This window comes from Onychostoma macrolepis, chromosome 14, assembly GCF_012432095.1.
Source record: "Onychostoma macrolepis isolate SWU-2019 chromosome 14, ASM1243209v1, whole genome shotgun sequence".
NCBI lineage: Eukaryota > Metazoa > Chordata > Actinopteri > Cypriniformes > Cyprinidae > Onychostoma > Onychostoma macrolepis.
In genome coordinates this window covers 5,863,539-5,890,367 of record NC_081168.1, presented here as the reverse complement: position 1 = coordinate 5,890,367, position 26,829 = coordinate 5,863,539, and the positions used below count along the sequence as shown (strand labels likewise).

The 26,829-nt window shown below is 38.4% G+C and overlaps 1 long non-coding RNA gene across 2 annotated transcripts in view; it reads right to left on the bottom strand.

Moving 5' to 3' along the window:
- The window catches only part of LOC131552938 (uncharacterized), a 53,743-nt gene extending 38,536 nt beyond the window's left edge, over positions 1 to 15,207 (bottom strand). For both annotated transcript variants that reach the window (XR_009274081.1, XR_009274082.1), the window contains exon 1: positions 15,060 to 15,207. This is a non-coding gene — a long non-coding RNA (uncharacterized LOC131552938). The remainder of the gene's footprint in view (positions 1 to 15,059) is intronic.
- Positions 15,208 to 26,829: the final 11,622 nt, after the last annotated feature.

Sequence of the window (26,829 nt, the reverse complement as noted above, 5' to 3'; positions counted from 1 at the left end):
CATCAGTAATGCAGTCACATTTTCCTAATCTCCTTGGATGGATTCAGGCCATGATTTTCATTTAGTCGAATAGAGATAACCAGACTGTCAGCTAGGTTGCAGTTTCCCTTTAATCTTACCCTGGAGCTAATAATCAGCCTGCAACCCTGAAAGCCTTCATCAGACATTCATCATGCACTGAAATAATTTAGATACTGAACTTTCATTCAGTTTGGGGTTATCCAGGAGCATAAAGGCAGATATGATTAATTAGCAACTTTTTAAGAATAAGCTATATTGATGAAATAATGCATAATTCAATCAGTCAGTTGCAGTCTGACTTAAATTGGTCCATGTAATGCTATTAGTAATGATGCACAAAACATTTACTGAATGTAAATAACAGAAATTTCATTATGGTAATTAATAATGTAATTATAATGTAATAATGTATTTTTTTTATTTTTTTTTAAATGTCGATGTTTCTCTTTCACTCAAAGATGACGTGGAAACTGCATACTAAATATATCAGAAATGTTGGCATCCCAGTATTCTTCACTTTCTATCCATGTTGATCATTGCTAAACATCTTTACAAGTTCTAACAATCAAGAGATTTTAGTTTTTGCATTTTTAATTAGAGATCTTTCCCTAACTCGAGTAAACAGAGCACAGACAGATTGGAGGTCACTGCAGACAGTCTCAGTGGTAATGATATTAGCCTGCCCTTCACATTTAAATGGCCAATCTTAAATGCCTTCACATTTGCTATTTACTTTCAACATGATGCTTACAATGTTGGATATGCTGGGGCATGCTCAAATAGAACGAAGGTAACAGAGCTTGATTAAAGTTTATCTTTCGGGGTTATAACTCTACCAGCCTTCATTATTGCTTGTCAGATTATAAATGGTCCTGGGGAGAAATTATGCAAGCTCACACACAAACTGAAGGAAGTGATTCACTTTACTTGGTTTAAGTCGTGAAAACCTGCTCATTCTTGATCGTCTGATCAGACTACTGTTGAATCTAGTCTGTCAGAGAGATTTAGAAAGAAAGAGAAAGAAAGAGAGTAAGAAAGAGAGAAAAAGAAAGACAGTAAGAAAGAAAGAAAGAAAGAAAGGGACCTGTATTTCTTAGAAAATGGGACAAAATCTCATCTCAACACATTTAATGAATGGTTATGCTCCTCTTAATTTTTTTGTAATTTCATCTGAATATCAACATTTTAAATATTTGCATAAGACATCTTCAGTTAAAATAGGGGCAATTAAATATGTACAATGCAAAAAAAAAAAAAATGTTTTTCTTACTTGGTATATTTGACTTGTTTTCTACAAATAAGTAAGCATTCTTGGATCTAGATACAGTATATTTACTTGAGAAGGATGGCATAAGATATTAAGTCTTGTTCCCTGAGATACTTCACTCGTACTGCATCTTACTAGACGCATATGGGGAAAACTCCTTTTTCTCTGGTAACTGAAGCCTTTTTTAATAACGCAGTGTTACTGCACGGCCATTGGTTCGTGCAGTGCTTTAAAGACGAACCAATGGCTCGGCAGCAGTGGCTCGGCAGCCGTAGGATCCTCAGATTTCTTCTCCTTCAGCGACGACATCTCTTCGCTGATCTACGAGGCTTGAAGCCCTTCTTGCCGCTGGCCAGCCTCTGCAGTGGATCAAGACCCTCTGGCTTGGCTGATCTCCCCGCTGACTCGCTGCTCTCTAGCGGCTTCAGCACCCATAGCAGCCGCGGTCTCACGGTCCCCTGCTGCCATCCGGCGAACGCTCGAAAGAGCAAATTTCGAAGAGCAAATTTCTCGCCGTTGTTTCAAATGCCGCACTGTTTCTGTTGTTCTGTGCAGGGCTCCTCTGCATGCCGCTGACGGTCACGGCGAGTGTGTTTCATGCTTGGGTGCCGCCCATGCTGAAACTGCACTCACTGAGACAGAATGTACTCATTGCGAGGATATGAGTCTCGTCTCTCTGCGCTCGCGGATAGCTTTCTTTTCAGAGAGCCACTCTGCCCCTTGTGCCCTCCCGCTTCCTTCCTCCCAGGAACCTGTGAGGAAAAAGCAGCGGGGCAGAGGATGCAAGCGTGCCGAGATAAGTGAGCTTACGATGGCTCGGACCCCACGTACCTCACTCTCTCCCACGAGAGAGGTTCTGCCCATCTTTTTCTCCCGTCCAGACCAGCGTCCCTCTGTGGCTCGCTCAGGGGAAGCCCAAGCCGAGCTCGGATGCCGAACTGCTGCCACGCATATTTGCCTGCCCATGGCCATCGGTTGGACGGCAAAGGCTGCCCACCCATCCAAGCCCTGTAAGACGACTTCAGCGCTTGCTGGACGCGCTTACTCATCGGCTGGCCTTGGCGCTTCATTCCATGGCGGTCCTCCAGGTGTTTCAGGCCAAACTCCTCCGCTGCATGAACGAGACTGGCCCAGACCCCGTGGCAGCCCTGAGCCCTTGGAAGTGTCATCAGTGGATGGAACAGGGTGTGCCCTTGGAAATGGTCTACAGGAGAAAGGTGGTCTCGACAGATGTGTCCAACATGGGTTGGGGAGCTCTGTGCGAGGGCCGACCGGCCTTTGGCCTGTGGTCGGCGGAGGAAGGAAATCTCCACATCAACTGCCTGGAAATGCTGGCAGTGTGTCGAGCCCTTCATACCTTCTTACCAGACCTAAAGGGGCACCACATTCTGGTCCGTTCGTACAGCGTGACTGTGGTAGCCTACATAAATCACCAAGGGGGGCTCTCCTCAAGGTGCCTCCTCCTTCTAGTGGAGTGCCTATTGGTAAGGTCTCAGCACAACCTGCGTTCGCTGAGAGGAACACATGTGCCAGGCAGACTGAACCAGGGTGCAGACATGCTGTCACGGAGCAACGTCCCCTCAGAGGAGTGGACGCTCCATCAGCAAGTGGTTCAGGAGATCTGGTGGATCTTTGGCAAGGCAGAGGTCGACCTCTTCGCCTCAAAAGACAACTCTCATTGCCTGACCTATTATTCGAAGGACATGGACGTGTTGGCCCATGGCTGACCCAACATCCTCCTTTATGCTTTTCCCCCGATCGCTCTGATCCCGCAAAGTTATTTTAGTGGCCCCACTCTGGAGGAACCAGCATTGGTTCTCAGAGCTGTCTCAGCCCCTTGGCCCATTCCCCTGACATGGGACTTCCTCTCTCAGGTGAACAGAACGTTGTGGCATCCCCGTTCCAAGCTGTGGGCTCTGCACCTTTGGCCTCTCGATGGGAGCTCATGGACCTCCCCGAGAGTGTTCAAAACACAATCACTCAGGCTAGAGCCCCGTCTACGAGACGTCTCTACGCCCTTTAATGGTCTGTCTTTTCCGCCTAGTACTCAACCCGCGGCGCAGACCCATTTTCCTGTGACATATCACTGATATTGTCCTTCCTGCAAGAGCTGCTGGACAAGGGGCGCTGCCCGTCCACGCTCAAGGTCTATGTAGCAGCTGTAGCAGCCTCACATGATCCTATAACAGGCCACACCAATAGGCATCCGGTCATGAAGCATGCTTTCAAGGTGGATAGTTGATGCTATTACGCTAGCTTACTCTTCCTTGGGCCTGCATTGCCCCATTGGAGTACAAGCACACTCCACAAGAGTCGTTGCCTCGTCGTGGGCGTGGTCTAGTGGAGTGTCCATCGCAGAAATACGTGCAGCGGCCGGCTGGGCCTCACCGTCCACATTTGCTAGGTTTTATAACCTGGAAGTCCCTGCCTTACAGGCACAGGTCCTTTCTGCTTGAATGGATGTGAACCTTAACAGGTGGGACCAGCACGCCCGACTCGACAGTATTGCTTACTTGTGCGCTCTCGGCCCCATAGGTCCCCCTTGGGACGATTACCCGGGCCAGGCACGACCTAAATGAGTTCGACCCGCTGCTTCGAGGGCTTCTACTACTTGTCCCCTGGGCCCTTCGGTGCCCATGGCAAGTTAGTTATTCAGTCGTTCCCTTACCATAGCACGGCGTGGTTGTACTGGTTCTCCATATGCGTCTAGTAAGACACAGTATGAGTGAAGTATCGAAAGGGAACGTACTCCGTCACTATCGTAACCTCGGTTCCCTGAAATATGGGAATGAGTACTGCGTTCCTTGTCATGCTATGGTGCTGTACCACTCAGTCGTCGCTTCAGTCGATGTCGAGGATCCTATGGCGATGCGGCTTCTTATATAGCCAGATGCCTCGCCCATTCCGCCATAGGCTCAAGCAGCACTGCCCATGCAGAACCAATGGCCGTGCAGTTATACTGCATTATTAAAAAAGGCTTCAGTTATCGGAGAAAAAGGAGTTTTCCCCATATGCGTCTAGTAAGACGCAGTAATCGTTCCCGTATCTCAGGAAACCGAGGTTACGATAGTAACCGAGTACGTATCCTGGAAAATTGATCAAAAATGTTGTTAGTTTTTGCTTAAAACAAGTAAAAAATAATCTGCCAATAGAGTAAGAAAAAAATCATAATTCAAGAGAAAACAAGATTATTTTTCTTGTCCTACTGGCAGAAATGTATATATCCACCAAACTGTTAAAATAACTGTTACTGTGTGCATGATTTTCATAACTTTTCATCCAAGTGGTCTGTACATGTTCTTATTATTTTTTAATGTAGTCTGGATGGATATACTGTATCAATTCTGGATAGACTGGCTGAAAGGACAAATGGTATGAGCAACATCTTTGTTGACACCCTCTTGTCTGCAATAGAAATACATAACACTTATATCTCCTTTGAATTCTCAATGGTTTCTTGTTCAAACGATTCAAAAACACCTTTTGAAGTTAACCTATGGTTTCTCTCTTGAGAGTGATAGCTTCATTGCCATTATATAATTATATCATTAAAGTACTTCACCATTTCAGACTTCTGCTTGTAGTTATTGTAGCTTTGCACTTAAAACTTTATAGTTTTTGACTTCTAACCTTCCTAAAGGAGTCAGCTACTCTGCTACTATCCAGTGATTTTGTAGCTCTTTTCTTTTGTACAGTGAGTTTCACTTTTATTCCGTTTCGCTCAAAGGCAACAAGAATCGAACTGAATTGAATATCCAGACCAGCTAGATAGCCTAAGGAATTCTGAACACAGCTTATCCTAATGGTGAATTGACAATCCTTGGATGAACTGGCCTTCTTCAGGGGAAACATCCTTGGATGTTTGATTAGTCTTGGAAAATTGCGAGCTTTGGTCTTCCTCGGGGATTGTTACCCGTGGATACATGGCAGACTCATGAAAACTGAGCTCCATGCTTTTTTACAGTGTGCCCATATCCTGCTAGCATGAGTACTGTATCTGGAATTAAAGTAAACTGGCTCACAACTATCCACAGGCTGGACAACTAGTTATCAAAAGATAAAGGGGAGTTCCACAGAAGAAAGAAATAGGTATGTTGGTTCAAACCTATATACCATAAATGATGACAGTAATTGAGTAAATGATGACAGAATCTTAATTTTGGGGTGAACTATCCCTTTTAAACAGGCACTAAATGTGCTTAAATGGCTCTACACAGAGAAAGCATGTGAATAAACAGTGCTATCAGCCAGTGCAGTTCATTCTTAGTGAATCCCCCACAGTATTTCTTAAACAATAGAGTAGACTGAGACTAATCTAGAGGATTAACCAACTTCACTTGTTTCCAGTCAATTTGTAACAAAATATAAGTAGACGCCTCAACAAGCAAAACTTTTTAGCTAATTTGACCATGTTTGAAACAAGTTGCAACTGCACACAATTAATCTTTTAAAGTTCCCTTCATTCGCTGGTACTCAACAAAACTTTTTGTGCTCATGCATGCATGCAAAACAGTCTGGCAGGACAGGCTTACTTAGTGTATTGCTAAATTATCTTATTTTTTATGCTATGCATGATAGGGAAATCAATAGGGAACTTCCTTGGTAAACAACAAAGACCTTTGTGAATCTCAGGCTGTAGATCCAGTATAGGATCCCTATCAAAGTTAAAGGGGTCATGAACTGAGAAGCCAGAATTCCTTTTATCTTTTGACATGTAAGAGGTCACTGTACTATAAAAACTTCATGTAAGTTTCAGAACTCAAAACTTTCTCATTAGTCTAAAAAGCTTATATTGAAGCCAGTCTGCCAAAACAACAAGCTTTTGGATAAACACTGCCTCCAAAGAAGAAGATCAATGCCTGTTTCGAGAGAAGTGAACGTGTCTCCGTCCTTTGTACAGTTCATTTTATCACAGAATCGTTTACATACGTTGTAACATTGTAACATATTTTAATTTGTCAATATAAAGTCATTTCGTTAACATGGGTAAACACATTAGGTGTTTGAACTAACAATGAACAAAACATTTACATCAAACTTCTTCAAACTTGTAAGTACTGTGAACTTTTGAACTTAAATATATACTTTAAAACTTTAAACTTTCAAACTTTAAGATTTTACAGCTATTTCAATCATTCATTAGTCTTTTCCATGGCAACATCAAAGTTTGTTCATACACTGCAAAAAAAAAATTCTCTTACTTGTGTCTTGTTTTCCATTAAAAATACCTTAAATCAAAATGCATTTATTTGAGAAGCAAATAACTTAAGATATTAAGTTTGGTTTTCTGAGGGGTAAAGAATTTATTTATTTATTTTTTTTTTTTCTTGCTTAAAAGAAGAAAAAAATAATAATAATCTGCCAATGCACAAGAAAAATAATCTTGTTTCCCCTTTAATTTAAGATTTGTTTTCGCCCTATTTGCAGATACTTTTTTTCTTGTTTTAAGGAAAACTTTTTTTGTTTCAGGAATGTTTAGATATTTATACTAGAAAACAAGTAAAAAATACTTTTTTTTTTTTTTTCGCAGTGCAAAATTAACTCATCTAGTTCAAATTGTTTAATATACACTGTAAAAAGTGATAAGTTGACAACTTAAAAAATTTAGGAAACCCGTTGCCTTAAAATTTTTAAGTAAATGATCATTAAAAAAATAAGTTAATTGAATTGTCAAGTTCACTTAACTTTTTTTTTAATTCTTATGTACTTAATAATTTTAAGGCAACGGGTTTCCTCAATTTTTTTAAGTTAAGTCAACTTATCACTTTGTACAGTGTACTGTCAAAAAATGTTTCATACTGTCATTGTTAACTTATATTTGCACATAAGACATCAACTGATGTTACTATATACAAAAATTAATCCTAAAACGCATGTGTAAATAAATGTGTAAATATTAACAAAAATAAATGCTGCAACAGTATTGTTTTGTTCATTTATTTATTTATTTATTCACATAAAAAAAAAAAAAAAAAAAACTGTAAAATGTTAGTACAGGGGTGTCAAATTAAATTAAGAAAAGTCAAAAGTTAAATTTAAGACACAGTCTAAACATAGTGGCTAAGTTTATGCAGTTGGCTCATGATCCAGCTAATCAGGTCCTTCAAGCTTATTTGAAAACTACATGGTTTGTTGGAGCAGGTTTGGAACTAAACTCTGCAGGGCTGTGGCCCTCCAGAAACTGAGTTAGTTTTAGTAATAAACTGATAGTTATCAGGGACGCTGTCCAGCATGTGACTGCACAGGGTAAGATTTGGTTCATGTTCCTTGTAGGAACATCATAGTCCTTATAGCAGCTTGTTAGCAAAGTGTGTTTTCCAGCAACAACAAGAGTTTCAGAATTCATGTTTGAGGTGTGACTGTGTGTAATTTATGTTTATGAGCAAAATGCGAAATTCTCTTCAAGCAGTGTTAACCACAGAGCATATTTTACTCATAAATCGAAAACCGCACTGGAAAATCCCGAGGGAATCCATGGCTCAAAAATGCTAATTCTCCTCCGGGGTTTACGACTACAAACTACTACTGCTCTCACAAGCAGAGCATACGAATTCTAGTGCAATTGCATTGAAAAAGTATTCCCTTTAAAGTGCTGTACAGAAGACTGATGATGTCTAATGTGACAAACACATCTCTTCGTTCTGCTTTGTTTTGTTCCTGTCACAGGAGTTTCTGTGAAGTGTCTGCTTCCAATAGTGCAGTCCCACTGTGATATTGAGAGTTGAACGCTTGGACTGCTAATGGACTCTACATGCCTGTAGGCTCGTGTGGGCATCTGCTTGGGCTAAGTATTACCCTTTCCCGACATCATGGGGAAAATTTGGTGCTAGCATGTGAACGACTGAAGGGCAAACATAGGCTGCTTGTGTAAAATTGGTTGTGATTATTGTGGAAGACAAGTCGGTGCTCTGAACTTCATAGATAGAGGACTGACGTCACATGCGATTTAAGAAGATTCAAATATTAAAAGCTTCCATTTAGGTAATAGTGGCTACTTAAAGGACTAATCGTTTAAAAGCATCAAAGCAGAAATTTGCTGAGAGGAAAAGTGACACTTGATCAATTCTCTGCTGCAGACGTAATTACACTAAGTCAGGACGACGTAGAATCGCTCTTCGCTTCTCTTTATTTTATATTTACACAGCCTTTATTCCTTATCTATAGCTACACACCGACACCACCGGATTGCATTCGGAGGCAAGCAACATTGAGTTCAGAATTTAAATCAGCGCATGAATATGGAGGGCTTCTTTTGAATTTCCGTTTTGTACATCAGCCTGTCACTCAGCGCATCAGCCTCCACTTTAGCCTCACATGACTGAAATACTGAATTCCGAAATATGATAAACGCCACGTCAACCCTCTGACAGTAATGTGAAATTCACCATGCTCACCTCTTAACTGCGTAGCACATGTTTGAATGGTTCTGATACACTGCCCCTGGTCAGACACATACTGACAGGGGAATATGTGGAGCACATACAAAGATACTTGCAGCAGACAAGCTTGGAGCTTTTTCTTTCAACTCAGACTGCGAATAAGATATGTTTGCTTCACACTATGCATAAAACAGCCCTTGACATGAAGTGTAGCACTTATTATTTGCCTCAGATTTGCCTGACCGATCTGTGTCTAAAGTTAAAGATGATCACCCCAAGGTGAAACCGTCAGCGTACACATCACAGTTGGAGTTGGATTTAATTATCTGCTGTGGTGCTTGATTGCTAACTATATATCGCAGCGGACGCCGCTAGCGTACTTGTTTTAATACCCCTATGTCAGTTTAATGACGGGAAGAAAGAACCGGTGCTGTCCTAGAGACAGAATGCTTCATTTTAAATAATGTTTTCATGTTTTTTTCAAGGAGAGGAGTCACAATAAAATTATTTTACAAAGGTCTTTGTCCTTGTCTTATTTTTGGAGGATATTCGTTTTTGTGGTGTAATTATGGTGTAAGAATTTTGGTAACACTTTATTTTAGGGTCTCTTAGTTGCTTGTTAGCATGCATATTACTAGAATATTAGCCATTTATTAGCAGCAATTAAGCACATATTAATACTTTATTCTACATGACCTTGTTCTACATCCCTAATCCTACCCAATACCTAAACTTAACAACTACCTTACTGACTATTAATAAGCAGCAAATTAGGAATTCATTGAGGGAAAAGTTGTAGTTAATAGTGAATAAGTGTTCCCTATTCTAAAGTGGTACCGGTATTTTTGGTATAATAATAAAAAGATCACATATGGTTACAAAGTCACACAATAAATAAGACTGCACACAATAATGAGTTAACTGGACTACGTTATTATATCAAGTGCAATGATTGCATTTTGAAATGTTAATAAAAATAAATAATAATAATATAGCAAGTTTTTTAAGAAATTCATTTAAAAAAATTATACTTTTATTCAGCAAATTGATCAAACATGACAGTAAAGACATTTATAATGTTACACAAACGTATATTTCAGCTGAATGCTGTTCTTTCAAACTTTCTATTTATCAAAGAAAAATGCACACAACTGTTTTTTAAACATTGATAATAATCAGAAAAGTTTCTTGACCAGCAAATCAGCATGTTAGAATCATTTCTGAAGGATCATGTGACACTGAAGGCTGGAGTAATGGTGCTGAAAATTCAGCTTTGCATCATAGAAATAAATCAAATATATTCAAATAGAAAACAGTTCTTTCAAATTAGCCTTGGCGTGCATTAAAATATATATGTATAGAATCCACTAGAACATGCCCTAAGTAACAGTTTCATGTTTCTTAACTTGTGGCATGGTGCTAGTAATGCCAAAGCCATAAATTAAATTCCCAGGGAACACCTATCCTGATAAAGTTGCTGCTGTACAGATTAAGCTTCTGTCAAATGAACAAATGCAACAGTTCCATTGTTGCAGGTTCTACTGTGTTACCAAACCTATATATATATATATATATATATCAGAAAGCATGTTTAAATGTTTCCCCATTGTGTCTTTATATACACTCTGCCCTATGTTCTATTTTACTGATCTCTGTCCTCAGCACTGTTTCTATGCAGCATATAGAATGAGCTATTTTATTCAGGTAATCCTGACTCTCAGAAAAACATTGTCCTGCAATATTGCACAAAGGAGAGCAGGGCCCATTAAGTATTCTGCGTCCATTCATACCCTAATAATTAGAATCATTCCATATCCCGTGAACTCAGAATGACCTGTTTTTGCAGGAGAGCTATGATTGCAGGTTGTTCTTGGGATATGTCCAATCCAATTCACTGGATGGAAGGTGACAGAAGCATAAAAGCTCACAGAACCATGTTGCTGATTCTGAACACTTAATTAGCTTCGTCCCAGGAGAGACTGTGGTGCGTCTGCTTATTTCAGCTGTGCATTAGCAATGACATCTATCGATATGTGGAACATACTTATGCAAACTTCCAAAAACAAAGCATATTTTATACCAGCGGAATCAAAGCGGTGCAAATTAGCAGAATTTGTCCTTTGTCTCAGTTATTTTTGTTTTCTTTGTGCAAAACGAATCAAACCATGCTATAATTCAAACACATGCTCGGTATTTTATAGTATTTGACCCCCATGCATAACAAAATAGAAAGTTAACCTAAAAAGCTTGATTAATTGACTTGATTAATTGACTTGAATTAAAAGACTGGCACAATTCCAATGACTAACTTACCTGAGAGATATAATTTCTTCTGACAAGCAATCAAATTGTAAATTGTTCCACTTCCTGATCACAGAAAAAAGCAGCAGATATGCGTGGCAGTGATTATGCACTCATTAAATTCTTTGTTAAAACCATCTGTTTAATTAAAAAAAGGGGGGAAAAAGAAAATGAGTTTATGTCAGTACAGCATCAAAAGCAATATATGAATGCCTTTCCAACTTATTGTTTAACTTTTAATTTATATATAGGCCTATTAATTTATCTGTGTATGGTGGGGAAAAAAGATTTATGCACGATAAAACCTAATAGATATTTAACTAATCAATCTGACATCTGCATTTGTTTGGAAGTGGGAACATGATTGTGACCATGTGAGCATGAAAAATAGATGCTGCCCTGATAAGTGCTCTTCAGTGATGCTCAGTAATTTTATTTGAAAGTATGATGCCTATTTTCTTTAACTCATACAAAATTGTATGGGCTTTTTGACCTATCCATTGTTTTGAATGAAAAATTTACCAGTGAAATTAGTCATATCTTTCTCTCTTGCAGTTTTAAACAATACATGAATCACAGATGCAGGAACTGTTCTGATATGATCATGCAAACCAAAGAAAATCTGTGTTTAAGAGACCTCTGAGACATCATTTACTTAACTTGGCATGTTTGCAGAGATCTTTCCCTTGGCTTATTTTTTCCTATAGTACATTCCTCTGGCTCAACTGATTTGTGTGTGATTCAATGCATACTGTACAGATAAAATATGATCCTTGAGTGCACTTTAAGTTGCTTAGGCTAAATGTGTTTGCCAAATGCATATGTAACTTACAGCAACAGTTTCTTACAACGATAAAATATCTTTTTGAAACACACTGAAGCTGTTATTGTTCAGTAGTTAAAGGTGAAGTTATGCCGTTTCTGCGCTAATGGTGTTACCGAGCGGAATTACAAAAATAAAGCATTTTTTCAAACAACCTTTGCAATCGCCCGCTACACTCGTCACGCCCTTACGATTATTCTTAACCTTATAATATCTGACTTAAAACAGAGTCTTAGTTTACTTGTGAAGAAGAATCTCTGCAAGTTCGGCCTCTTGTTTAAAACCCAAATATTCGTCAAATCCCTTTCGTCAAAATTCAAGTCTTTGAATTTTGACTTGCACTTCTGTAACCCAATCTGAATATCTTTTCCCATGTAATGTGTCATGATCTTGTGCTGTATTCATTCATGTCATATAATTACTGTAATTTTGAGATGACAACATGTGACATTCTACTTGGAGCTGTTCAGACTCTTGGACTCGGACATGGAACTATCACACTAGCAATGCCTAAACATAGCGCATAATGAATCTGAGGTGGTCAGGTAGTACAAGTCGTGTCAGAAAACTCCCTGTTCATAAGTTGTAATTACGAGTTCTACGAGGACTTGAATGCTTTTTACAAGCTGGTATCTCGTAATTATGGTAATTACAATATTACTGCATGGACGCACCTTTACACCGGCTAAACACCCTCTGGTTGAGCCTGGTAGCCAAGCCCCCAACTCTCACTATTGGTTGAGCAGGAAAGAGATTGACAGATCTCAGCAGACAGCTCTAAATGTTTTAATGGTGTGTGGTAGGCTACATTTTGGTGGAAGAAAAATACTTATTTACAATTATTATTATTTACATTTTTCAATGTATTTATTATTTTTATTTTTATTTTATTTTTTGACAAAACACAGTTTAGAATCCTGTAATGGCAAAGCTGAATATTCAGCATCACTCTAGTCTTCAGTGTCACATGAGCCTTCAGAAAATACTCACAGTAGTAAGTAGTTTTTAATTTTAATATTTAATTGTTTTATTGAAAATAATCACATTTTGAGGAATTTGCTACACCTTCTAACATCGTATATAGCATTACAACCAATAATGCCGGCAGCCATGTCACCCTGTAGCCCAAGACTGGTTACTCACTGAAGCTAAGCACGGTTGAGCCTGGTCAGTACCTGGATGGGAGACCTCCTGGGAAAACTAGGTTGCTGCTGGAAGAGGTGCTAGTGAGACCAGCAGGGGGTGCTCACCCTGTGGTCTGTTTGGGTCCTAGCCCCCAGTATAGTGATGGGGACACTATACTGTAAAAAGCACCGTCCTTCGGATGAGACGTTAAACCGAGGTCCTGACTCTCTGTGGCCATTAAAAATCCCAGGATGTCTTTCAAAAAGAGTAGAGGTGTGACCTCGGCATCCTGGCCAAATGCGCCCATTGGCCTCTGACCATCATGGCCTCCTAACAATCGCCATATCTGCTGTCTGGCTTCATCACTCTGTCTCCTCTCCACCAATAAGCTGGTGAGTGGTGGGTGTTCTGGCGCACTATGGCTGCCGTCGCATCACCCAGGTGGATGCTGCACACTGGTGGTGGATGACGAGACCCCCCCTCACAATGTAAAGCACTTTGAGTGCCTAGAAAAGCCCTATATAAATGTAAGGAATTATTATTATTAATAAGAACTGCACTAGCTAATAAAGCAAAATTGAATGCTAATGAATGAGCAGAGCCACTACAACAGCAGAATCAGCTGCGTCAGTATGCATGCTCTCCTAAGGATCTGCACACTTCTGAAGTCATTTTTAATGTGCTTCAATCTGTACAATCTCTGAAGGCCCCATCCCTCCACCAGGAGTGATGAATAAATGAGTGTCTGACAGAGCAGCCATAGTAAAGATCAAAAGCGAAGGAGATAATTAACAGTACACTAATTGATACCCACCCTGAGTTTTCACCAGAAATGAAAAAGAGTGCAGCTTTGCTTGATATTAATTGGGCAAGAATATGCATGAAATCTGTTCTGATGTTGGATCTTGAGCCCTCATGCACCAAAAGTACCAATAAGCTGTGCCTGACTCGAACTGCTACAGCACAGCAGCAGTGGGCTCTTGAAACAGAAGGAATCGCATAATTATAAAAGAAATTCATCTAGGTGACCTAAAGTTCACAGTCTGAAAAAAATTAGTTAAAAACTTTGAGGATACAATAAAAAATGCTGACATTATTAGAAGGTATAGTTCACCCAGAAATAAAATTATGTCATCATTTATTCACACACAAAATGCAAAAAAAAAAAAAAAAAAAAAGGATTTATTATTATTATTTTTTATTTTCTGTTCCACAGAAGACAGATATGTTTTGCCATGTAAAATGCATCCTATATACTAAACAATTATTGGAGTATATATAAGTACAACATATAATACTTATATACTTATAAACAATATAAGTATTATTGTTTGTTTTAATTTTCAACTTCCATGGCAAGCATATTTAAGTAATAAATAAACCAAAATCATCAGCACAAGTTAAAGTGCTTTGCTTGCAGATTTAAATTTTAATATGGCAATGCTTTACAATAAGGTTTCATACTTAGCATTAGTTAACAGGAACTAACAATGAAAAAAAAAAGAAGTATGCTTATATTATTTAGTGAATCTGAGCTAACAGTGAAAAGTTGGATTTGTATGTACTTGCATTAAAAAAAAATAATAATAATATTAATAATACTGTAACACATGTATTGCTCATTGTTAGTTAATGCATTGACATTAACTAATGGGACCTTATTGCAAAGTGTTAGCGGTGACACTTTATTTTAGGGTCTCTTTACTAGTTATTAGCATGCATATTACTAGAATATTAGCCATTTATTAGTAGTAATTAAGCACATATTAATGCCTTATTCTACATGACCTTATTTTACATCCCTAATCCTACCCAATACCTAAACTTAACAACTACTGACTATTAATAAGCAGCAAATTAGGAATTTATTGAGGGGAAAGTCATAGTTAATATTGAATAAGTGTTCCCTATCTAAAGTGTGACCGTGTTAGCTTTAATATTTAACGGTTACTTTTCAAAAACATCCCAAATGCACTAGAGAATTAACTAGAAAAGTATGTTTTTGGTCAGAATCAAGATATTTTACTGACATAGGTTAACTTGACATTGAAATTATTTAATAGATGTATTGATTTAAATAAAAATGTGCCCACACACTTCATTATGTGAATAACAACAAAAAACTTTTTTCTTTACAATTTACCTTGCCTTCGTCCTCCTTGAACTGTCTCCTTTGAGTCAACTGTGCAGGCGAAAAAGTTCCTTCCTTTCATTGTGAAGGCAAATGAAAACCAGCGCTCATATTATTTAAGTCGAGGTGGACTGTGAGTAGCACACTCTGACAGTGAGTTATTTCGCTGCAGGTACACACAAACACAGCATTACATGCTTACAAGCCCCAAAGGGACCACATACTATAAATAAAAGGCCTAACAACACACATTCAAATCCACAGGGGAGCACAGATGTCTTCAGTCTGTCTTGAAATGTTCAGGTCTTGTTACGTCTTATTTGGTGGTTGTACATCTTTATACATTCATTGATTTATTTATCCACTGTTGTCTTACAACAGATACTTTCAAGAACAACATTTTGCTCTCATTACTGCAGTAATTTATACTCCAGAGATACCCAATGGACAATTACAATTGAATCTGTAACATGTCCCTACTTTATATTACTGTATGCTCAGTGAAGTCTTCAGAAAATCTTAAGGACCCTAGAGCAAGTACTAGACGTATTGTAAACACATTATATGGCGCAACTCTGCTACTTGTATAACAGATGAAGGGTTCTCTGAACTGTTTGAAACTAAACATGAATTTTAATCATTATATACATTCACATAACATGGATAATGGAGAATCATACGAAATATGGGATATGATATGATGTAACTTGTGGAAAAACAGTATTTGTTATGTTGTTTTAAAGTTGCATTATCTGTCTTTTAATTCTGCTGCTTCATAATAGTTTTAATAGAAATTACTCTTGGTAACCTAATGCACAGTTAGAAAAAGGTCAGATTAGTTAAAACTCTATTAGCAGGTAGTTCACCCAAAAATAGTTTATACACACACACAAAAAAAAAAGAAAAAAAAAAAGATATCTTGAAAAATATTTTTGTCCATACAATGAAAGCCAATAGGGTCTAATGTTCTTTTGGACCCACTGACTTTGATTGCATGAATAAAACATGAACTGAAACAGGAATATGAGGATGATTTAAAGGAATAGTTCACCTAAAAATGAAAACTGCCGAAAATATATTCACCCTCAGGCCATCCAAGATGTAGATGAGTTTGTTTCTTCATTGCAACAGATTTGGAGAAATGTAGCATTACATTACTTGCTCACCAATGTATCCTCTTCAGTAAATGGGTGCCGTCAGAATGAGAGTCCAAACAGCTGATTAAAAAAAAAAAAAAAAAAACATTAATCCACAAGTAATCCACAACTCTTCAGTCCATCAATTAACATCTTGTGTAGTGAGGAAACAAACTTGTCTACATCTTGGATGGCCTGAGGGAGAGTAAATTTTCCCCATTAATGTTATTATTAGCTGTTATTGAATTCTGCCACTTCACAATAGATTCAGTCCAAAAACTGCTTCTAGATCATTTCATATTGTCAAACTTGTTACAAATATGACTAATTATATTTTCCACAAGTTCAATGATTTTTTTGATGCTTCCCTTTTCAATTCTTAAATATCTGACTCAGATATGCGTAATTTGGCTCAAGCTTCATAGATCTGCCACTGCTTTTTCCTGTTTCTCTTTTCAGAATATCTTAGGTTATGTCACCTGTTTGAGAGGTATAACAGCACACACTGATCTCCTGTGATGGATCACGAGCAGGTGTTTCATGCTCACAAGGGAAACACAGCCAATTTAAACAATCATTCAATCAGCAAAATCAACAGAAAAAACTGGAGAGCTTTAGTCAATTGCAGTTCAAACAAATGGGTAATGCAACACCTGTGGATGTGTGTGAGACAATCATTTAAAATGACTGAAGAACACGCTCTTTTCACTAATCAGAGAGCGCTTGACTTACTAAGCAACTGTGGGACTAATTTCAAACATCTGGTTAGATGACTTCATATTGATATATTGTAATCGAATCAAAACATTATAGCTCACTGTAAAACAAATGATGGAAAATGATGATGAAATTGGAATGGCAATAACAACTGAATGGCATGCTTTTAAAGCAGGGCATGGAGTTTCAGTTTTTTTCTCAAAGGTTGAGGGCCAGTTTTACTAACAGCTTGCGCCAGCGCAAACCGTCTTTTGGCTTTTAAAATAGTAGGCTGTCAGGTTTTACTAAAGACGCGCAGTGAAGAATTAGTGCTGAAGAGGTGTGGACACAGTTATTTTGGCGCCTGACCTTATTGAATATGCATTTGTTTGAGTTTCCCTTTCAGACGCAAAAGTTTTGGGTGGAGAGTATTCAAATAAATCACGAAACGTGCTGTACTAATGTTTGCGCTCATCAAATTACTGGCATTTGCGGCATTATTTAACGTACAAGCATGTCTTAAACTATTTTGCGCTTGAAATGTCTGCAATTATTGTTGCTAGGAGGAAGCACCGGCGTGGTAGAAGGGAGGGGATTTTTTTCCACAAGTATTCATTTATTTTGAATGCCAGAAGAACACATTATCCGAACATATCGTTTGCCAAGCCATTCTATTTTTAATTTGCTTCAGAAAATAAAAGACGACTTGGAACCCTCAACTAGGAGTCACGCAAAACCAGGGGCACGTTCAGACTCACACCGGTGCCCAACGTTTTGCTACGGTTTCCAGGTTGAACGACATGTTTCCTGGAAACGGTGGGCAACAGGGTTTGAGATACATTTTCTCTTGTTTGGTGGGTGTGTCAAAAATGTCATCCCAATCAGCAGCAACTTGTATATAAACCACGCGGTATTAAAGAGACAGCTCGCACAATGGGTCCAAGTGAAGTCATTTAATATGTGTCCGCTGCAGCTCGGTATACACAACAATTGAATATATTAGAAGACATGTTTGTCGTAAGAGTTTTATAATAACATAGCATATGTTACATGATGATGATGAATTTGCAAGTAAATGTAATTAACATTAAAATAAATTCACAAGAGCAAGTATGTTGTTTGCACATGTTTATTTACATTAAAGGCAAAATAACTAAAATAATAAGAGCACAAATATAGATCTGGAACTTCTTTAAGTCTGTCTAAATATCATGTAGGAATTGCAATGTCTTCTGGTCCATATCCTTTCCTTAGGAAGGTGTGCTAGACACTGACTACGTTTACATGGACATCAGTAATCTAATTATTTTCCTTATTCTGAATAAGACAATATTATGATTAAGGTGTTTATATGGGTTGCTTCTAGAATAATCCTTTCTGTCACAGTCCTGCTGGAGCCAGGGAAACGCGGGGACCAGGAGTTTCTTCCAATATAGACTATTTTGGAATTGCAGGAACACAGGAATGCAGGACACACGAGTAACAATTAACAACCGACAAGATGACAGGGAAACACAGGGCTTATGAACGGAACAAAATCAAACGAGGAGAACTGTAACAGGTGGGGAACAAATCAAACACGGCTGGAGACTAAAGAACTCATAATGACAGGAACAGGAACAAACCAAATATGGGCACGAGAGGAGAGGAAACAAGACAGGACTGACATTACTCCCCCCTCCCTGAAGGCGCGTCCCGCGCCTAGCAACATCCAACGGGGAGGGGGGGTGGGCGCTCTGGAGGCCTCTAGGGACCAGGAGACATCATAGACGGCCTCCAGGGCGGCGCCCGTTCCGGGAACCATGGCGGATCAGGGGACTCGGGACGCCATGGCGGATCTGCCTCCGAGACCTCTGCCCCAGCCCCCACCTTGGCCTCTCTGGCCGGAGCCCTACTACCCCCCCCCAAAATTTTCCTGTGGAAATTAGAGGTGGTCTTGGGCTGGGGTTCAGGGGAAGCGGACTCTTGGGAGCACCTTCGTGGCGCAGTTACTGGGGGGCCCTCTGGCAGCGAGGATCTGGACGGGACCAGAGGAGACTCTTGGGAGCGCCTTCGTTGGCGCAGGCACTGGGGGGCGCTCTGGAAGCGCGGTGCTGGACGGGACCAGCGGAGACTCTTGGGAGCGCCTTCGTGGCGCAGGCACTGGGGGGCGCTCTGGAAGCGCGGTGCTGGACGGGACCAGCAGGGACTCTTGGAAGCGCCTTCGTGGCGCAGGCACTGGGGGTCGCTCTGGAAGCACGGTGCTGGACGGGACCAGTGGAGATTCTTGGAAGCGCCTTCATGGCGCAGGCACTGGGGGGCGCTCTGGAAGCGCGGTGCTGGACGGGACCAGCGGGGACTCTCGAGGGGCCGGCACTGGCGGGCTTGCCTGGACCGCGATCAGCGGCGGGCTAGGGAGAGCCGCGGACGGTGGCGGGCTTGCGTTGGCCGCGAACGGCGGCTGGTGAGGGGGAGCCGCGGACGGCGGCGGGCTTGCGTGGGTCGCGAACGGCGGCTGGTGAGACGGAGCCTCACAAAAAAAAGGGAGAAACAAAAACCAACAACAACAAAAAACTGACAAAAAGGGAAAACCAAAGAGGGGGGGAAAACGGAAGAGGTTACGGTTTTGGTCGGTTGTTCTGTCACGGTCCTGCTGGAGCCAGGGAAACGCAGGGACCAGGAGTTTCTTCCAACATAGACTTTATTTTGGAATTGCAGGAACACAGGAATGCAGGACACACGAGTAACAATTTACAACCGACAAGACGACAGGGAAACACAGGGCTTATGAACGGACGAAATCAAACGAGGAGAACTGTAACAGGTGGGGAACAAATCAAACACGGCTGGAGACTAAAGAACTCATAATGACAGGAACAGGAACAAACCAAATATGGGCACGAGAGGAGGGGAAACACAAGACAGGACTGACACTTTCATGTTCCCGTTTTACATGTTATAGTACATAGATCGATTAATGGAATGCGTCATTACGTCACCACGCCATCCGACGTCCCCTCCAGAATTTCACATAAACATATAGTTCATCTTTGTGATGATGCCATATGCAGTTTTGGGTGTTTCATTTTTAATTTTATGAACGCTTCAAGTGCAGTTAATTATTTGTACGTGCAAACAGACGGCGGCAGTGTTGAAGCTCTTTTATTTGCCATCAAACGGTTGATCGCTGCCGTGTGTGTATCCTGTCGCAAAATGCGGCGAAAAGTCCCACACGACGGTAATAGTTTGATTAAGGTATTTACATGTCTGTACCGCACCTCAGTAATGCGACTAAAATAGGAATACTCCACATGTCTTATTTTGATTTATGTTTACTTCGATTATGACTTTAGCCGGATTAAGGTCATCAACAATCTCTGTTTACATGATAGACTCTTAATCAAAGTATTGTCTTAATCGTATTAAATTTGGAGTATTGATGTCCATGTAAACGTATTGACTGATTAATGTAACATAAAAATACTACATATTTATATATTTTGCTATTGTATTGTGGGTGACACTTTCATAAACGTTTCTATGCTCCTCTGATTATATAATGGTAAATATTACAATATCATAGCACAACAACAGTGATCAGCAATAATGATAAGCCTAATACTCACAATAAAAATAATAAGGTCATATAGATCATAACACAGTCTCGGAGGTAAGAAGTGGATTATCCTTCATCTGAAATGTTTGTCTTTTCATCCTGAAATGTGAGGCAAATGGATCACAATAATTAGGTTTCCACGGTTTCCACAAAAATCGTTCACTCGATTGGGATGTTCTCTTTATTCTGGACAGCAAGGGCAGTGACTGTAACATCGAGCGTATTTATCAGTATTAAACACGTATTTATACCGATTTCATCAGGCTCCGAAAATTCTTCAAAAAGAACACCGTTTCCATTTAATAAACGTTTTGCACTGTTTTTTCGGGGCCGAACGCAGCCCTGGTCTATCAAAACCGGTTCTTTTCATTGTACTGTGGCTTCTTTAATTCTATATTCTTTATTGCGACCAGGCTAATTTACGCTACACTTGGTATATTGCGTTGGTCGATATGTAAATGAGATGTTGCGTCCGTGTTCTTTAATTTGCGCTTTGTTAGTAAATCACCCGCAGAACTTTCCACACCCATCGGCGCCGTTTTGGAATTGCGCTCTCGCGATAATTTGCCCTGCTTAGTAAAACTGGCCCTTAAAGTATTGTTTATTGATTGACTGTACTATGTACTAACTACGATTGAACAGAAGCTGTTATATGTCACGTCTTATGTTCCATCTTGCATATTTGTGCTATTATATTCATAAAATAAGATCTTTACAGCAAGGATCATTCATCCGTCAGATAGGCAAGTTAATGATGATGCTGATGAGGGAAGTTGTGTATGGTATCAAAGAAAGTCAGTCATTTTCAGTCGTTCAGGGTGATCAAGTGTTCTAGTCAGTGTTGGTCCACTTCAGTTCCAGCTGTTCAGCTTTGGCAGAGTGACAAATGGGCAATGTACATCAACAGCTCTAAAACATAAGCCACAAGGGATGAATCAGTTGCCAAATTACATTTCCAACTCTTTTAGTGATCGCTCGTTAGTTATCGTGCTACTGAGAAATGTGGTTTTTGGGTATTTCATAATACGGGTTTTTGAAAATAGAAAGCTAACCTTTCCTTGAAGCCTCGACAACTTATGCTTTACAGCCTGAAATTTCATGAGATCCTCCACAGAAATAGATTCAAGAAGTTTTTAAACAATAAAAAATGTCAGTCCTTATTGTTGATTAGCATGAATTTAAGTTAAAGCAGAAGTATGGTTATCATTCAGGACTGTTTGACTTCCTATACATACAATAATATGTTACAGTGCTGGGAATTATCCACTGGTTGGGGATGGGAAATCTGCTAATTCCCTGTTGAGCTGTGATTTATAATGCTGGGTCAGTTTAATCCACTAACTGCTCGGGTGTGTTTTCAATATTAACATACAGTATTTGTAACAACTAACAGTGACCAATACGTCAGCGTTTTGTTATTTGAAACTTAAAGCATTTACATTTTTTAAAGATCAAATGTTGTATCAGTTATCATTTAAAGTAAATGCACTGTGAATTTAAACTTTATTTTAAGGAACAAATCTCACTATTCACTATAGTATGCATATTGGCTGTTTATAAATCACTTATTAATGCCTTCTTCCAACGCTATCTCACGACCAATTTGTACGTATTTTATGAGGTGGCTAATTTGTACGAATTCGTACGACCTCACTTGTACGATTTTGTATGATTTGTCTAAACCCCAGTGATGGGTAGTTTTAAGTGTGGGGTTAGGTGTAGGTCATTCGTACAAATTCATAAGAATTGTGCAACTCATAAAATACGTACGATTTCGCAAAAAAAAAAAAAAACGTATGAATTCGTACGAATTAGCCACATCATATGTACGAATTGCCGTGAGATCGGGCTGCTTATTCTGCAGAACCATATTTTATTCCTTCAATCCTACCCCACATCTAAACATAATTTCCTTACTAACTATTAAGCAGCAAATTAGGAGTTTATTGAGGCAAAAGTTGTGGTAAATAGTTAGTTTATAGTGAGAATTTGACCTTAAAATAAAATGTGCATAACATATGTATTTTTTAATAAGTAACAGAACCAAAGGTTAATAAATGCTGTAAAAATATATTTACTCATTGTTAGTGAATGTTAGTTAACTAATGTTAACAAATAAGACCTTGTAAAGTTTTACCGATATAGTATAACAAACTATACAGGGGTGTGTAAATCGTCAAAATCAAAACAAATAAATAAACATCTGCCATAATTGTCTTCCAAATGTCTTGAGACATCGTATAGATTGACCACACAAAATATATGTTGTGTCTCTTTAACACGTTCAAGTTTATTTACAGCTGCCATGATTCAGATCATTAAACACACAACAGTATTTTTGCTCCATCAGTCAACAAATTCTCTGTAAACAGAAAATGCTCACTTGTCTTACATTCTTTTTGGAGCATTTGAAGTAAAAATTGAATTACAAGTCAGATATAAAAAAGATGAGCGATTAACTCAGTAATCAATCCTGTTAACGCAGTTTGATTTCAATTGATAAGTTATGAGTTATTTAGATTTACATTTATGCATTTGGCTGATGTTTTTACCCAAAGTGACTTATTTTCCAATTGAGTTACACATTCTGTCAGTTCTTGCTTTTCCTGGGAATCAAACTCATGACCTTGGTATTAAAAGTGCCATGCTTTTCTGGACTGATTCAGTCCAGTTTTGCAAATTGCAAATTAATTCAATAAAAAGAGCTAATAATATGTGTCTGTCTCTTCAAACAGCCTATTTCAAAGACTTGTTGGCCTTGATTTACCAAGACTCAAAATAATGTGAAATCTAACAAATTCACTCACTTTCAAAAGCTTGAAATAAGAGAACATAAACTATCAGTAATATGTTTTATTACTGTTATATGCTGTGTACGTTAAGTTGACATGAATGACAACAATATATTAAATTCAGTTATGTTTTTTTTTGTTCTAAATGTAATTTTGAATAAAACAGTTGCTTACCAAAAGCTCATGAGAAATAACTTCATATCACATTAATGCATGTCGTGCATTCTCAGAGTCTGCCTCTTACACATGACAACAGCAGCTGGTGAACAATGTGAATCAAATTAAAGAGCTGCTTTGATTTGCATTGACACTGCCCTGTTTGTGCACTCCAGTGGAGGCATGCACCAAAATGCATATTCATTAGGGGAGACCCCCCCAATTTTTAATTTATTTTTATATATTAAATTTACATGCATTTTTGGCAAATCAGTATCTTTGTTGATTGCGTGAGTCACTGTAAGACCATATCCATTATGCTTAACAACTTGCTAGCCCAGGCAGTTTCAATGAGAATTATAAAACTGTTCTAGTGAAATGCATTTGCAAACTGAACAATAATTGCAATTTTTAGGAACAGAACCCATTAACATGTTTTTAACAGATTTTAACAAAACATTTGACAATTTAGTTAGCTATTAGCAATTCATCATTTAGCTGTCTCTATTCTTTTTCAACTTACAATTCATTACAGGGATCGGTCCCCTGGAATAACCTGAGGCTAAATGGATTGTTCAAGGGCACAATAGTGACAGAGGATCCCAGTAGTTCTCCAGTTCATGACTCAACTCATAACTCCATCAATGCACAACACTTTCCCATATTTTGTCACTGAAATAAATAGATAAATACATTAGAAAGAAAGATATGACAAGATATGGTAGTTATATGGTAGCATGCATATTTCTAGCATATTGGTTGTTCCAGCCCGATCTCACGGCAATTCGTACATATTTTACAAGGTGGCTAATTCGTACAAATTCTTATGACCTCACTCGTACAAATTCATACGATTTTTGCCAAATCTTTTTAGAAAAGCATATTATAATTTGTATTTTTTAAGGCACACACACAAGCACACATATATACATAATATATATTCTTTACAGATAGAGCTGGTGCAAAAAAGAAGAAAAAAAACCACTTGAGACAGAAAATCTATGAATACTGCGGGGGCTGTTTTGGTTTTTGACACTTCTTTAACTTGTTCTTTAACATCTGAAATCATTAATTCTGACATGCTCTCTAAATAAGCATGTCTGCTTAAATACAGTCAACATTTATTTATCATTATTACTTTTTTTTTTTTTAATCATTTAGTTGTTATCATCAAGTGGGCTTTTAAAAAAGCCTGTCCAGCTCATGAAGTTCTGCTGTTAACAGATCTGCAATATCAGAGATCCCTTGACATTCCACTCTACGCCTACTCCAATTACAGGATGCAGGCTTCTTATCAATTCTGAGTATATAAGAACTCCTGCTTGTTACAGAGCCTCTCAGTTATGGCTTGGCCTTCCTGACAGTGGATGGGAATTAGACACACTAGTCACTCAAATCATTTGCTGCCTGCTGAATATAAGGCTAGACCCAAAAAGACATCATCATTTCAACAAGTCCATAATGAGAGCATCACAGCGGAGCATCACTGGAGGACAGACAACATGTGAAAGACCATGCATACCATTATATATATATATATATATATACTTCTTTTATTACCACTTTCATTAGGTTCATTCAGGAAACACATCTTATCTGGGCTTTAAAAAATGACTAATATTGGTGTGATTTGATATTTTAAGAGGTGTGTAATTATGTACAGTAACACTTTAGATTAGGGAGCAAAAATGCACTATTAACTAAGAGTTTTCCCTCAATAAACTCCTAATTATCTGTTTATTGATTTGATACTAAGCAAGGTAGTTGTTGCAGTAGTTATGTTTAGGTATCGGGTATACAGGCTTAAGGGATGTAGAATATGGTCATGCAGAATAAGGCGTTAATATGTGCTTTATCAGTACTAATAAACAGCCAACATGCAAGTAATATGCATACTAGTTAAGCAACTAGTTAATAGTGAATAGTGTTCACTAATCTAAAGTGTTGCCTCATGTACACTAACATTCAAAAGTTAATGCTTTTATTCAGCAAGGACACACTAAATTGATCAAAAGTGACAGAAAAAAAAAATAATAATAATGGACGTTATCAACTGATATTATTCACCACACTGAAAAAAAGTTGGTGTAAAAATAATTTTCACTCATTAATTGCTAGTAAATTTCACAAACGGTTAGAAAGAAATGGCAAGGGTAACACTTTATTTTATGGTCTCTTAATTAGTTGCTTATTAGCATGCATATTACTAGAATATTAGCCATTTATTAGTAGTAATTAAGCACATATTAATGCTTTATTCTACATGACCTTATTCTACATCCCTAATCCTACCCAATACCTAAACTTAACAACTACCTTACTGACTATTAATAAGCAGCAAATTAGGAATTTATTGAGGCAAAAGCTGTGGTAAATAGTTAGTTTATAGTGAGAATTTGACCTTAAAATAAAATGTTTTAATAAGTAAAAAAAAAATTTTTAATAAGTAACAGAACCAAAGGTTAATAAATGCTGTTAATAGTGAATTGGTGTTCCCTATTCTAAAGTGTTACCATGGCAAGTAATATACTGAATTAAACATGGAATTTTGAAGTGTAGACAAACTGAAATAATGTAATAACTCATTTTTTTTGTGTGTACACAATAGTGTACTATTGTTTGTTTTGTATCCTTATATCACTCATCAATTTATGGAAACTTTTATGGAAAATTATGTTGTTGTTTTTTTTGTTTTTTTTGACAAACTTAATATTAGAGGTTGCATGTCGTGAAATGGTGAAATCCATTATAGCATATATGTATCATGTTTAACTGCCTTTTTTTTTTTAAATAATATTGTTAGTGAAGGTAATTTTACAGAAAAATAGTCTGTCAGTGAAACTTCCAGCATTCCAGAAAACAGACGGCAGTTTGGTTGTAAGCTCGACTGCACCATTTCTTGCGTGAAGTGACTCATAAAATCAGTAGTAGCTTTAGTAGACTTATCACAGAATGATGTGAAGAGATGTGTTTGGCTTTGAAAAAAAAAAAGGAAACCGTTTATGCCCTGTGAGAGTTGGTGCTCTCAGTGCAATAATGTGTCAAGGAAACACTGCCTCTGTTGGCCTATATAATAGTCAGAAAATAAATCTGGCTCATTTTCGCATAGATTTGTACGGAGTCTGTCCCGTCCTTAGAGCTGTAGTGGGTGCAGAATGAGCTGGAAAATGTCCTGAAATCAAAACTATAGCACAGTGTTGTTTCTTTTCTTCTTGTTCTTCGCTTTTATCAGTCACTTTCAATATTGTTGTTGTTACTGCTACAATTATTAAGCCAAACAATATACCATCAACGCTACAAGGCTTGCCCTTAATTGCCATAGCCAATACATTAGAGGCCTTATACATTAGGTCATTTCAGTAAGTAATTTGCTTGGATGATAGCTTCATAACACACATCTCGCTGCA